At 40.7% G+C, this 14,948-nt stretch overlaps 1 protein-coding gene across 2 annotated transcripts in view; it reads right to left on the bottom strand.

Moving 5' to 3' along the window:
* The window catches only part of mcu (mitochondrial calcium uniporter), a 76,038-nt gene that overhangs the window by 7,742 nt on the left and 53,348 nt on the right, over positions 1–14,948 (bottom strand). The window lies entirely within an intron of this gene.

The following is a 14,948-nucleotide window of genomic DNA, read 5'->3' as shown; positions in this document are numbered from 1 at the left end:
GTCTCAACATAAAAAGAAACCATCCAGGTGACCTGACTGAACTTTGTTGGATCTCTTCCTTTGGCCATACAGGAACCGGATCACCTACAAGAGTGACACCAGTACACAGCATATGTTTCACCTTACACAGCTCGTCACATGTTGTGGTGAGCCATAAGATGACGTCATATCTTCTAATGTTTGAAAAGATCAACGGAGGAGATGATACAAGAAATAAACATCTATCATTCCTTTATTTTCTACACATCTTTACCACAAGGTTTTCAAAGTGACGCGTCTGCACGGCACAAAGCTCCCAGCAGGCCTCCGTCACTCACTCGCTCATTCTGTACCATAACAATACAACAGTAGAGTAATTGTGTTGCAGTATCAGATTTACGATATACCTGTGCTGCCTGACTGAGGCGGACCGCAGCGGCTGACTCTCAAAGCTCTCACAGCTCTAAACTTATAACCACAACGGGAAAATATCTCAGAAGAGAGCGGCGTGCTTGTGCGCGCTCATTTATCTGCTCGTGCTCTCATGGCAAAACAGCGTTTGGCGAGAAACCCTGCAGTGGGACAACTTGTAATCCCAGCATCAAACGGAAACATGCAGAGCCTTGAGAGTGTATTCACCCCCTCTGGCATTTTCCCTATTCTGCTGCATTACAACCACATGTATAAAGTGGAATTTTGTGAGGTTTGCATCATTTGATCAACACATTACGACTATGTTTTACCTTGCAGGTGCAGAATAATGTCTCCATAAAATAATAGTAAGTATTTATCCATTTTTAGCTCCTTTTTGCAACGATAACTTCAAAGCTCCGAGTGTCATTAAATACATCTTCACTGACTTTGATGTTCACTCAGATCCTATTCAGTTGTTTTAAACAGGATGGTTTCTGTTGATGAACAACTATCAGATCCTCAAACTGGATGTAAATCAGATATTTGATTAAACCAATTAAACACATTAAGACGAGGCCATTAAACCACTTTTGTTTGATTTGTGGTATATACGTAACTGGCAGCTCGAGTGCTGTACCTCCCTCCAACACTCAAACATCTGTATACAACTGGTACACTGCATTCAGCTACACTAAAGATGACAAAAAAGTGGATACGGTATCATCACTAAATGATGGCTTTTTCAGGACAAATGCTAAATAAAAAAACAGACCTCACCATTTGGCACTCTTTCGATTGTGCTGTTTAGTTAGCAACTGGGAATGATGCACTATGCTCAGTGGAGAAGAACTGGATAGGTTATGAAAATGTTAGTTGTACAACAAAAGCTGCAGGAACCCACTAAAACATGTGAGCATCATTGGTGAGGCCAACAGTTAATTTGGGGGTCATATTGATGCAGTGGTTTACAATAGATGTTGGGTACAGTATCACTAGGTTGTAACTCTTGGAGACTAGTTGGTGACTCAACTTGACTCAATCTTGCAAAAATATACACAAATCTACTAATAAATGTTCTATTAGAGAAGCCTTATACACTTATGCATGCTCACAACCACACACAAATAGAAGCAGGGATGTTTATGTAGGCTTTATATGTAGATATATAGATATGTATGTGAGTGTATATTCATGTGTATGTATGTATGTATGTATGTATATAGGCGTAGGTATGGGTATATATATTTATGGAAACTTACTGCAAAGCCATGAATATTTTAAGTTCTTTATACATATGTATTTTGTTGCTGTGTTTTGTCATGTTCTTTGCAGGTGAACAGACAGTGGCCGGGTGTTTTGACGTGTGCTCTATTTGTATATATTTCTTATATTTTGGAGTCTTACTTTGTCTTTTCTTTCTTTCTATCCTATAAAAAAAAAAAAAAAAAAAAAAACTACACTAGAATGTCACTATAATAAAAAAAAAAAAAAATATATATATATATATATATATATATATATATATATACACAAATCTTCAGTTGCAGTGTCACTGAATTCTGAGCATGTCACCAAGTGACCAGCAAGCCATGCAGCTGAACTATGAGCGACCAGTTCTTGACAGTCATGGCTTATTTTCGTGTGTACGACTCACAAAACCGTATTCTAGACCATCAGTTAACTGCCCGTCTACCTCCACATCATACCTTTGTTGACCTGCTGTGGACTCACCTTGGCAGCTGCTCTGATGTTTATGATTTAATCTACTGGAGAAAACTTTTGAAATGAAGATAGGAGGATTTGGACCAGTTGTTAAATACTTACCACAACTTTCAGACCTGGACAGGTTTACCGTCAGAGGAGAGTCTATCACGGTGCGCTAAGATTCATAACTGGCTGTAACTACCGCACCCACCATTGAACCCTGTATTCACTGGTTAACTGGTCATCATTAACTTGACTCAGTCTCTCTCACTGGTACATTTTCATCTTTAAATCACTTCTTGGTCTGCTGCCTTCATACATCTCCTCCTACATGTCTCTGCGTGAGTGCAGCTACAGCGTGCGCTCTCAGGACATTATTACCTGCAGTGTTCCCTCAGTGAGGACGGAACTAGGCAAAAGAGCCTTCTCTTGTCTTCTTTGAGACAAGTTGGAGATACCAGCAAAATGTCTGGAGATTATTTTGAGTTATTTTCATTTTATTGTAATTTTAATTTACTGCCCGTGGTCACCAGCTATTGTAACCCAATGAGAAACTTTACTTTGTTCTTTCACCGCTTTTTACCCAACCTGCCTACAGGGACTCTGTTTGTATGCACGTTGGGGTACAAAGTGGTCAAGGAACAAAGGAAGTGATCCAGAGTGCTTTTATTGCAGTGTTGAAGCCTATTTTATTAATCCAGTGTCTCTTTTGTTCATATACACACAGACTGGGTTCACTTTGTTATGCAAGTTGCAATTAATATGTCTTGATTTGGTCTGCTATGCTCTTTTAACTGATATAAGCATGACAGGCTTCAATAAGTAAAATTTAAACTGGTCCTTTGAGTGAGTAAGACTTTAATATACATATACTTGTTTTATAATGTGTGTGTGTGTTGACAGGGTAAAAAAGGACCAGTTGTAATATCCAGACCTTACCACAGAAAAGAAGCACAGAATGATGAAAACAAGTTAAAACACCTGAGGACATAGTGAGCCAAAAGCTCACCACTCCATCCATGATGCAGGGCCACTGCTGCGTGTTTATACTTCAAATAAACACCAATCGTCCCTCGGTACCCAAGTAGAGCTCAAACAGTGATTAGGCTGCTGATCGGGTGACATGCTGAGAAAGAGCTTTTGGCTAATCTGAAATAACTGCACAGTCTGCAGAGACCAGTCCAGCTCTGCTTTTCTCATTCATTAACGTCTGATGTTTGAAGCCAGGGGGTGGTGAACATCACCGTAACACCCACAACTTCACCATCAGCCACACACACAAGCCTGACATTTGCATCAGAAGCATGTGCAAACACAACCCGGGCACATGAACGCTCCCGTCTGTGGAGTGGCATGTACATGTGAACGCAGCTCTGTGTGGGTGCAGGTGGTGCTCGTGTATGCGTGTGTGGCTGCCCGTCTGTTCGCCAGCCTGCTTGTCAGCAGTAGCTGGAGAGCGACTGAGCAGAGCGTCCAGCTCCTCCTCTCCCTCGGCACACTGCCACTGAAACGCTGCCTAAAATATTTAACAGCAGCGGTCAATAGCACGGCAACCTTGGAATCAATGTCGCACCGCTAATAGGGGGAGAAGAAACAAAGAAGCGAGCTTCGGAGACGGATGGATGGATGCTGGAAGAGAGAAGGGGGTGTGGATGGATGGAAGGGGAGGAGGATAAATTGGTGAGCAGCAGGGGAGCGATGGAGATAAATGAAGGTTGGAGTAAAACGCTGGGAGTAACGACTGCGCTTGCGCTTGAAAGCATGTGCTACGTGTACTGTACCCTGCAACAGAAAATCCCTTATTCTGAAACGTGACGTGTATGTGTGATGGGGGGGGGGGGGGGGGTAACTGACATGGCAGCAAGCATACCCCACTGGTAAATGGAGGCAGGATGACAGAAAAAAAGAAGAAGATGATGAAACTAGAGCACTAAGAGCAGAGAACTAAAAGGGTGGGGGGAGAGGAGAGACTGCTGATCACTGCAGTAAAGGAATCCCTCGTCTCAAAAGGGGGGTTGCCCCTTGAATTCGCCCTCCCTCCCTGCATCTCCATCCAGCTCACACTGAACCTCGACGTTCTGGTTTTTGCTCTTATATCAAGCATCATCTGCACTGCGCTTCAACTTCCCCCGTTTCATCCGTTCCTTTGTAAATTTCACGTGAATAAAACACACGTTTGAGTTTAAAATATTTATTAAATCGCAGTAAAAAAAAAAAAAAACAATTCTCTGGACAAATATCTGATCGTGTACAAAACTGCATTTGTAAAGCAATGCAGGCTGTCCTTCCGTGCTCTCCGGTTATGCAGCAACACGAAATAAAGACATGACGGAGAGCTGCAGTGTACATCCATCCCTCTCGCACACCAAGACGTGCCATTCTACTGTAGACACTGCAGGACGGGCTCTGACACGTAATCCTACACGGTGCAAGCACACACGCTTTTGCATATTAACACGACCGCCCCTGCTGCATGTGCAAGCATTTTTATTTGTTGTGTCAAATTCCAGCTACATAATAATATTCTTGTTCTCTTTTAAGCCTGAATTATGTATGTGGAGAAATTTGCAAGATTTATCAGGTCCCCCCCTTTTCCTCCTCCCTGCTTCTTCTCTGGCACTCATCTAAAAACTGTTCGCAGAGCTGCTCTGAGGGTGGGCCATCATGGTTCAGCATAGAACATGAAACAAGTGGGTTATCTGAAAGGAAAAGTTACAAACAATTAATATCTTACCTGTTGTGGATAGCTTTTTTGGACCACCTCAAGTGGGCGGAGTTTTAGCTCAACAGGATTGAGATGCTAATGGCTAGTCTGAGCACTGAAACACAGAGGGGTTGTGATGGAGATCCTAACGAGCCAATGGCAGCGGCATTAACGTTTCTTTTTAAATTGGTTACTTTTACACCTTTTATCCAGTTTATACATCAAAACCTTGATATTTTGTTTTAGTTTAGGGCTGGACAATAATTCGATATCGATATCACAATATAATTTTATTCAATAACGGCGATATGAGTTAAGCACATTTTCGATATTTCGATATGATTACAGCGTTTCACCGACGCATTTCTTTTTCTGTTCGAGTTGAAGCGGCCGCTTCAGTTTCAACCCGGACAGAAAAAGCTGCGGCACAACAACTTCCGTGCGTGGTGACGTACACCACAGCTCGAAGGAGTCAGCGGTAGCAGAGTAGGCTAAGCTAAGCTCCAATGAGTGGTAAGTTTTCGCTTCAAAAGAGTGACCATGACCGTCAGAATGTGACTGAACAAGCTTTCATAAGCGAAGAGAAAGCAGAGGACATAATTCATAAGAGAGGAAAAACTAATTTGGCGGTGTGGAAGTGGTTCGGCTATCAAAGTGTGCTGCAAAATGTGAGTCGTTCCAACTAGCGGTGGGAACACATCGAACTTGTTCCATCTGAAGAGTTTCCACTCGATAGAATATTCTGAGAGTCAGAAGATGAAGCACGATTAAAGTCTGAGCCAACATGTCCCTGAAACAACACCCCCCAGCTGTATCAAAAATGCAGATGTTTGCTGCAGGGGTTAGAGTTATGTTGTTGTTTAAAGATGAAACTATTAATATTGACAAAGTTGAGAGTTTGATGTTTGATGGTGATTTCAAATTTCTTTGAAGGCTAAATACAAACAAAAGGTGAACGTTAATTTATTTGGATAGTTTGTACAGTTTTTCTGAGGCTTTTATATTTTTTTATATCTAGGCCTGTCATGATAAACAATAAATCAATTATTCACATGATAATTTAAAATTATCGACCACATTTTCATTCAACGGCTTTATCGTTTCTTCGTGTCTCTCTCTTTCTACTGAAGACACTGGATGACAAAAGGCTCAACTCCGGTGCTCTTTACTGAACCCTCCCTTTCTCTTTAAAATCTGTTTTAACCATCCAAAGTCGCATTTTTGGATCATTAAGAGCAGCTAAGCTGAGAAGCTAAGCTATGAGCTAAGCTAACAGGCCGACCTCAAGGAAAAAACCTCCGTCTTATCAAAGCTGCAAAATTCACGGCTGAAGCCGTGCCTTTGTATAAAAACTTGTTTTTTCTCTGCAAAAAGAAGCTGAGAACATGTTTACTGATTTTTTATGAAAAGCTTTGTGAGAAAAATGCTACGCTAAAGAGCTCAAACCACACCGAGCGTCCGCCATTTTGAAAACCGAAAAACAGGAACAAGAGACAGCTCATGTCATGTCAAGGGGCCTCCCTCCCATTTTTCTTAAAGAGACATGCTGCTCGCTCCCTCACTATCCATCCTTCGGTTCAAGCCATCTTATACTGCCATCCGGTGGTCGAAAAAAGGTACTACACGCAAAACAAATGAACAAATGTTTCTGCTTAAATTTGACAATAATTACTAATTATTGTCAAATTTCAAACAATATTATCGTTTATCGCAATAATTTCTGAGACAATTAATTGCTCAGTAAAATTTGTTATCATGACAGGCCTATTTATATTGATATCGAATTATATCGTTATTGACCGAAATTAAGAAATATATCGTGATAAAAGTTTTGGCCATATCGTCAAGCATTAAGTTCAGAATAATATCAAAGTTAGTCTGGCAGTAGCTGCATTTGAACTTGAGCTTTATTAAAATCTCGACAGAATCCTTCTTGGATCAGAGATTTCCTTAAAGTGTGAAAAAAATAAAATCAAACGGGAAATCTTGCCGAGTTGTGTCTTCCCCTGGGAGCTTCCCCGATTGAACAGCACACTTGCAGCTTCTCCAGGACACTCACAACTCACTGTATACACACTAACCATATCCAGGGCACGCACACACACGAACACACACCTAGGCAGGCACTCAGTGTTCATTAAAAAGGACAAGCTTATGCAACAAAAGAAATGGATGCCTCCTCTTTGGATCGTGCTGCTTGTCTAGTAAAAGCCATTAAAGGATGTAAAACCTGCAGCCTCACTCTTTGAATGCCCCAGAAGAAATCTCCAGGCAGACGTGCAGGAAATACGTGACAGAGCACAGCATGAAAACCCAAAGTAATCTGATCCCTGCCCTCCATGAAGATTGGATCAAGAAAACAACTTTCTCGCTGATTAGCCTCTCAAAATCTGAAAACAGTCACAGCGAAATATAAGTAATTCCCCCCCTTAATCTCCCTTTCCATTTCAATAAATTGCCTATGAGAAATGGAACATGCTTTGATTAATTAATTCCAGCTCATGGCCCCGCCTAATCCACCAGATAAGATCTCGACTGCGGATGAATCTGTTCCTTGACATGTGGGCCAGTTAGACAGTCATACTCCCTCCAACCCCTCCCCTCCTACGCACACACGCCTCCTTGGGACCAACAGCACTGGAACTTCATGCATTATTAATCAGCAGTGCAGGTTTTTTACGCCTGTGATTAGAAAACAGACAGACTTCGGCCACCGAGCGTTTATAGAGCGCCTCTTCACGAAGGACTCAATCCAGCTGAGGAGCGGCGTCTCGGGTCACTTTGCAGATAAGAGCAGCTCAGAAGCTGAAAGCAATGTTTGCATACGTAGCGTGTGTATATTTACTTGAATTGCATTCAATAGGTGTGTGTATGAGCGTGTGTGAAGAGGGTGGGGGTGGGTCTGCAGACACTGTAAGACCCTGTTTGACAGCTCCTACACCAGATGGCACTAGCTGCTTGTCTCAGTATTAATTTCAGTTACACAATACTCAGCCTATAGCACTCAGGACAATAGCTTCAAATTAACTTTAATTGTATTTTGTTTTTTTTTGTACAACCAGATGCACAATAAACACACTGACCCTGGTCTTGTGGATAAATGGCCACACTCTCCTCATATATACAATATACTATGACCCCGTCATATGCCATGACCCCGTCCACACAGAGCTGGCAGCCCTCCAGTAAGTTACTGCAATGCTCTTGGCAGCGTGGCTGCTACGTGCAGCGCACACCACCATTACTCTTGCTGGAACCCATCGGACTGAGCCACACATCTGTGTTCATGTTTTAGTTTGGCAACAATACAAGAAACTAAAATAAGATTTTCCAGATTTGTCACAATCCAATCACGCTCTCTTGGATTATGTAAGTTGTGGAGAGAAGTGCAGGGTCTTTTAAAAATGTTAATTAAGCCAAAGGAGCATGAAAATGTGGAAGTCTGTGAATCTTGTCCATCACATGCAGCACACATCAATCTTCCACAGTGAGTAAGCCTTATTCCATTCCTATTATGCTTCCTTCTTTCATTTTCTCCTCGCCACCTGTGCACCAAGAGTCTTCTGTGTGCACGTCAGAATATGAAAGATCTTTCTTTTCAAAACACAGTTGAAGCTGAGATTCATTTAGAACCACCATTGTTTCTAGATGCATTCATTTCAGCTGAGAATAAAGCAACTGTTTTGAATAAAGAACAAAGTAACTCCATCTGCTCTCTGGAACAACTCTGCTCCTTTCTAAACTACTTTGGTGGGTGGGGGGATGCATAAATAGTCTAATTCTGTCAGGGGTGTTTGCAAAAGTTTGGACAAAGTATAATCTGCTGGAGCGACTGGATATTTCTGTGAGATATGGATTTCTGGCAATAAAAATATGCCTATATATATATATATATATATATATATATATATATATATATATATATATATAAAAGAATACTGTGGAGAAATCAGACCAAATTTTGCAGGGCATGAATGTTTTAAACGGAGTGTGTCACTAATCATCTATTAAACTCAAAGCACCTGCACAGGTTTCCCCATGTGTCATTAAATTGCTTCAGTTTGGTTCAATTGTCTCATTTCGGTTCAATATGAGGAAGACTGCAGACATAACTGGCCAGAAGACCATCATTGATGCCCTCCATAGGATGGGTAAGCCACAAAAGTTCATAGCTAAGGAGGCTGGCTGTTCACAGAGTGCTGTGTCCAAGCATATCAATGGAAAGTTTAGTGGAAGGGCAAAATGTGGCTGGAGAAGATGCACCAGCAAAAGAGATGACCGTGGGCTTCAGCGGATTATCAAACAGAGAAGATTCCAGAATCTGGCATGGATCTAGAAAGAGTGGAATGAGGCGAGTCACAGCTTCAAAAACCACCACATTCAGACGCATCTGGGAGATGGGCTACAACTGTCGGGTTCCTCGGGTCAAGCTACTTCTGAGCCTGAGCCAACGTAGGAAGCGTCTCAGCTGGGCCAAGGAGAAGAAGGGCCAGTGGTCCAAGGCCCTCTTTTCTGATGAAAGTAAAGTGTGCCTTTCATTCAGAAATCAAGGTCCAAGGGTTTGGAGGAAGAAGGGTGAGGAAGGGTGAGGTCCAGTGTGAAATATCCACAGTCAGTCATGATTTGGGGTGCAATGTCCTGTGCAGGTGTTGATAAACTCTGCTTTCTTAAATCCAAGGTCACCGCAACAGTCTACCAGAATATTTTAGAGGACTTCATGATTTCTTCTGCTGAGGATCTGTATGGAGATGCAGATTGCATCTTCCAGCAGGACCTGGCCCCTGCCCATGCCGCCAGAAGCACCAAAACCTGGTTTGATGCCCAAGCCATCACAGTGCTTGACTGGCCAGCCAACTCGACGGACCTTAACCCTATTGAGAATCTATGAGGGATTCTCAAGAGGAAAATGAGGGGCACCAGACCCAACAACAATTTAGAGCTGACAGCAGCAAGCATCAAGGAAATCTGGGCTTCCATAACTCCCAGTCAATGCCACAGGCTGATTGCCTCAATGTCACGTCGTATCGAGGCAGAGATTAAGGCAAAGAGATTCACAACCAAGTATTGAAGACTGACATATAATTTTGAAAATATGTTTTGATTGATTTGTTGTGATCCTAATTTTTTTTTTTCTGCAAAAACTGAGAAGTAGTTTGTGCTGATGTCTTCACAGTATTCTAATATTTTGAGATCCTGTTTTCATGAGTTTCTTGAGCTGGAAGACCAAATAATGTAAAAATAACAAACAAATACTTGAAATTGTTTAAATTGTGGATCCTGAATCTATCATCTGTTAAAGATTAACTTTTTGAATGGAATTATGGAAGTTAAATAACTTTCCCATGATATAGTAATTTTTGGAAAGGGTCTGTGTATATAAATATCTCATGACAACACGTTTCTTACATGAATTAGGATGAGGTCACCTGTGAAGCTCAAGGGCATTAAATGCTCCATTGTTCATTCTGCTCAACGTCTTATCTCTTCTTACATGCTTGTATTGATAACCTGAGCCAAAGGTTTACTTTAGACAGGCTGAAAAATGTTTCTTGTAAAGTCTGCATTAATGGCAACTTAATTCATTTTCTTCGGTTGGAAAAAAATAAATAATTGCAATTGAAGGGCTAATTCAGTAACTGAACTGTTTATTTTTCTAGATGTTAGACAATTTTCAGTTTTGGCAAATAACAGATTTGATTTCTGTTGTAAGATTTCTTTTAAACCAGGGATATAATTGCTCAGGGTGGCATAGTTACAGAAAGTCAAGAGCTCAGGGGCCGGACATCCAGCAGTTATTGTCATTAGGTGAGGTTATTTTTTGTGGTTTAAAATCTAGTTTTATTTAAAAATGAAGCCATTGGTGGTGAGTTCATCCATGGGCCTGATTTGGCCCCCGGGCCACCAATTGAATAGCCCTGTTTTAAACAATCCTAGTGCTTTGGAGGATGTGCAATGTATCAATGTAGAAACAGTTTTACTTCCTTTATCCTTAGATTGAAGCTTTCACCACAGAATCTAAATGCATTTTTCAAGTCTAAAAGATTAAACTCGACTTAAAAGATTTGTGTCCACAAGTGAAGATTTTAATTCACAATTCAAGGATACTTTATATTAACTTAATGCCTTAAGACCTGTGTGACAGAGCCACAGCAGCAGCTCTAACTCTTTAGAAAAGGGAAAAACTCTTTCATGCAAGAAGAAGCAGCTCTGAAGTTTGAAAATTATTTGAAATTTGTTGATTAAAAATAAATCTGAGGTTACACGAGTACAAGCTCCCCCCGATTTATTCATTTAAAAAAGTGTTGATGACAATCGGCACTGTTCTACTTCAACTCCAAAGTATTTAATATTTTAAAAGGCAACATGAAGCACAGTTTTCACCTCAGGGGACGCACTAATTAAATGTCAACTGAGGAAAAAACTGGTCCTAAAACCCAAACAAAGAAAATGTCGAAGTAAAATTTCAAAGTATGCAAGGTAGCTATTAATTGTGACTGGTGATGCTGAATGTTTTTTTTTTTTTTAGCCCTTTTCTGAGAAATTAGGAGCATTATTTGGCTAAAGCAACAAACAAATGTATTAATAAGTGAAAAAGAAACAGTCTACCTCATTAGACTACAAAAGAAGAGAAGAGACGGTTCAAAAAGTTCATTAGACGAACTGTCTGCTTTCAGGTGAACTGTTTTCTGCAGTTCAAGATCTCGCCAGTTTAACCGTTTTCAAACTCCAGAAAGTACAAAGTTGTTTGAGACCATCATCACTGCGGGCACAGGAAACCATCAGTTCAATTATACGAGTTTAAAAAGAATGTACTGAAACATCTTGAACAGAGTGTCTGACACATAAACAAGCAAAGTGACCAATCTACACCCACGTCAAACTCTAATTTGTAAGATCTTTATTTTACACACATCGTCCTCAGCTGGGCCGTCTTTGGGTGAGGTCATCTAGAAACGGCGGTGGACAGTGTGAACACTATTCCTAATCCACAAAGTAACCGAAAACAAATTTAAGATAACGTGAATCATATTTCCTGAGCCTCTCCTTGCTTGCAGACCCTACAGAAACTTCCATGTATCGGTTAACTGTCATTCGCTACAGCTTTCACAAGAGCCAAAATTATAATCCGCTATACTGATCCTTTTGGTTACTTCTGTTTAGTTATGTATGCAGTTAAGATTATGCCAGGTATTTAGCTTGTTTAATCTGTAAATTGCTGATGCCAAAATTTCATCAGAGTACCACAAGAAAGATCCCGAGTACCATCAGTGGTGCTACAGACAGACAGTAATTACAGTAATCAACCAGTTTGTTTTAATCGCCCTGTACTGGCCACATACTGGCCGTACCTGTGCACCTTCAATTCGCACGTAGGAAAATTAAGATGTTCAAGTTCAAGTTGTGTTTATTTCTCATACACAAGGTCAACAGTACAATGAAATGCTTAGGATGAGAAGAAACGATTTGACTCGCTAAAATAATCAAAGAACAAACAAGAAATACTAAAATCATGCAATAATGGTACAAAAATAAAGTATCAAAAAGTGAAAAAGTAATTATGATAATATTTCCAATGTCTTAAAGCGAGATCGTAAACAACAACATGGTAGAATATAACGCTGCAGCAGGATGAATTTAAATTAATAAGTATAAGGTAGTAATATAAGCTAAAATGCACATTATATATATATATATATATATATATATATATATATATATATATATATTGCACATAATTAACATACTACACAGGTTGTGTGACAGGTTATTGCACAGGTAGTAACACTGAGATTGAATTATGATGGTAAGGTATATACATAGATACCGTCTCATACATGATACAGCCACATAGGGCAGCAGCTATAAATAATAAGCATATTAGCCGTCACAAGCTAATATTACTGTAGTCATACTAGTTGTCACAGATGTGGCTTGGTGCAGTGTTATTGCCAGTTGTTCAGTATTATTTATCCAGAGTTTAGTCATCTGACAGCTTGTGGATAATAGCCATCCTTTAGTCTTTTTGTACGCGTTGAGGGGTTTTCCTTGGGTGTGGAATGAGATCATCAGAGGTACAGCACAGGTTGAACAACTGGGAGATAAAGTTAGAGAGGCCAGACTGAGACGGTTTGGACATGTCCAGAGGAGGGATATATTGGTAGACGAATGTTAGAAATGCAGCTGCCAAGAAAGAGACAAAGATGAGATATATGGATGCAGTAAGAGAGGACATGGAGGTAGTTGGAGTGAGGACAGAGTGCGGTGGAGGAGGATGACTCGCTGTGAAGTATGCTCTTCTAATTTTTCCAAAGTTTTTCTAAATGTACTGTACATTTACTTACCTTACGCAACTATTGCTATAACTTGTTGAACAAAAAGTACATGTTGGTCACCAGTAATCAAAGTGTACGTTTTCCTCGGTCTCTGAGCAAACGTTCAGGGCAGCACAGAGTATCTCAGACTGCTGCGAGTTCCTCCTTGAGCAGCATCTGTTATTTATGGAGCAGGACCTGGGAAGGCTTCTTCTGAGAAACTAACAGCGCTCTCCTTCTGTGAGTGCCCTTCCCTTGGCCCTCTATGCTTTGAACACAACGCTAAATGTAAAAAAAAAGAAAAAAAAGAAAAGGTAATGAAAAAAAGACCAACGCTAAAACTGCTGAATATAAATGACTGTTTCCAGCCAGCTCAGTGCTCATCTATCAGTATCATCTACTGTAGCATCATCAATGGCAGCCCACAGAGACGCCTTAAAAAGGACGTGTGGGGAACTGAACTCAGTTTTGCTCTCTTTGCTGACTCAGCAGGTTTGCACCGTGTGTTTGACATTGCTTTGAGCCATATATTCAGTATTTGTTAAAAGGCTGGGACAGTGAACGCATCAGATTTAGAGTTGAACACAGAGTTGAGGAGAAGCTGCAGCACATCTGACTCGTGCAAAGTGTGGCAACACAGCTCACTTCAGGTGAACCTTTGTTACAAGTGCTTTGAAGTAGAGCTTCGTTGTTTTAGGACTTTTATTGGGATTGTTTTATTTAGGCTTGATGTGTGTGACAAGACTTATGTCCAACATATTCAACTTCATACTACAACTAGTAGTCACCAGCTGCTGCCTAAATCAAGAAAAAAGCATTCCTTGAAGGAATGCATGTTGCCTGCAGTTTTTCATGCCAAAGTCTTAAATCGAAGTCATCTTGTGTTAAACAATGACAGTGTTAGTTCTTGGAGAAGGGGTGCATGGTTCCTGGGCCTCGAGGACCACAATGCTGCATGTTTTAGATATTTCTCTGCTTTGACACACCTGATTTGAATGAATGAGAGACAACAAACTTCTGCAGGATTTGAAGACCTAAGGGAGAGCAGGCAAACACTAAAACATGCAGGACAGTGGCCCTCAAGGACCACGACTGGGCACCACTGGCTTAGAGTAAGGCTGGACAATAATTCGATATCGATATATATCACAATATAGTTTTATTCAATAACAATGATGAGTTTTAAGCACTTGTTCGATATTTTGATATACATTACGCTATGATTACAGCGTTTCACTGATGTATTTCGGCTGTTTCAACCCGAACAGAAAAAGCCACAACACAACCACGTAAGTGCGTGGTGACGTACACCACACACAGAGCTCGAGTCCAGAAGGTGTTAGCGATAGCAGGCTAGGCTAATCTCCAACGCACGTTGAGTTTTCACTTCAAAATGAGTGCCCATGACCATCAGCATGTGACTGAACAAGCATTCACAAGCGAAGAGAAAGCAGGTGACATAATTGAGATGAGAGGAAAGACTAATTTGGCGATGCAGAAGTGGTTCGGCTATCTAAGATGCGATAAACTGCATGTTTCAGACAGTGTGCTGCAAAATGTGCCGAAGAGTCGTTCCAACTAGCGGTGGGAGCACGTCTAACTTGTTCCACGTTTTCACTCGATAGAAGATGCTGAGAGTCAGAAGATGAAGCACAATAAAAGTCTGAGCCAACATGTCCCAACGTTTAGAAGGTGAACATTAATTTATTTGTACAGTTTGTACAGTTTTTCTGAGGCTTTTATATTGTTTATATCGATATCGGAATTATATCGTTATTCAACCGAAATTAAGGAATATATCGTGATAAAAGTTTTGGCCATATCGTCCAGCCCTA

This window comes from Nematolebias whitei, chromosome 1 (assembly GCF_014905685.2).
Source record: "Nematolebias whitei isolate Nwh7 chromosome 1, NemWhi1, whole genome shotgun sequence".
Taxonomy (NCBI): Eukaryota; Metazoa; Chordata; class Actinopteri; order Cyprinodontiformes; family Rivulidae; genus Nematolebias; species Nematolebias whitei.
This window is presented reverse-complemented; position numbering and strand designations above follow the sequence as displayed.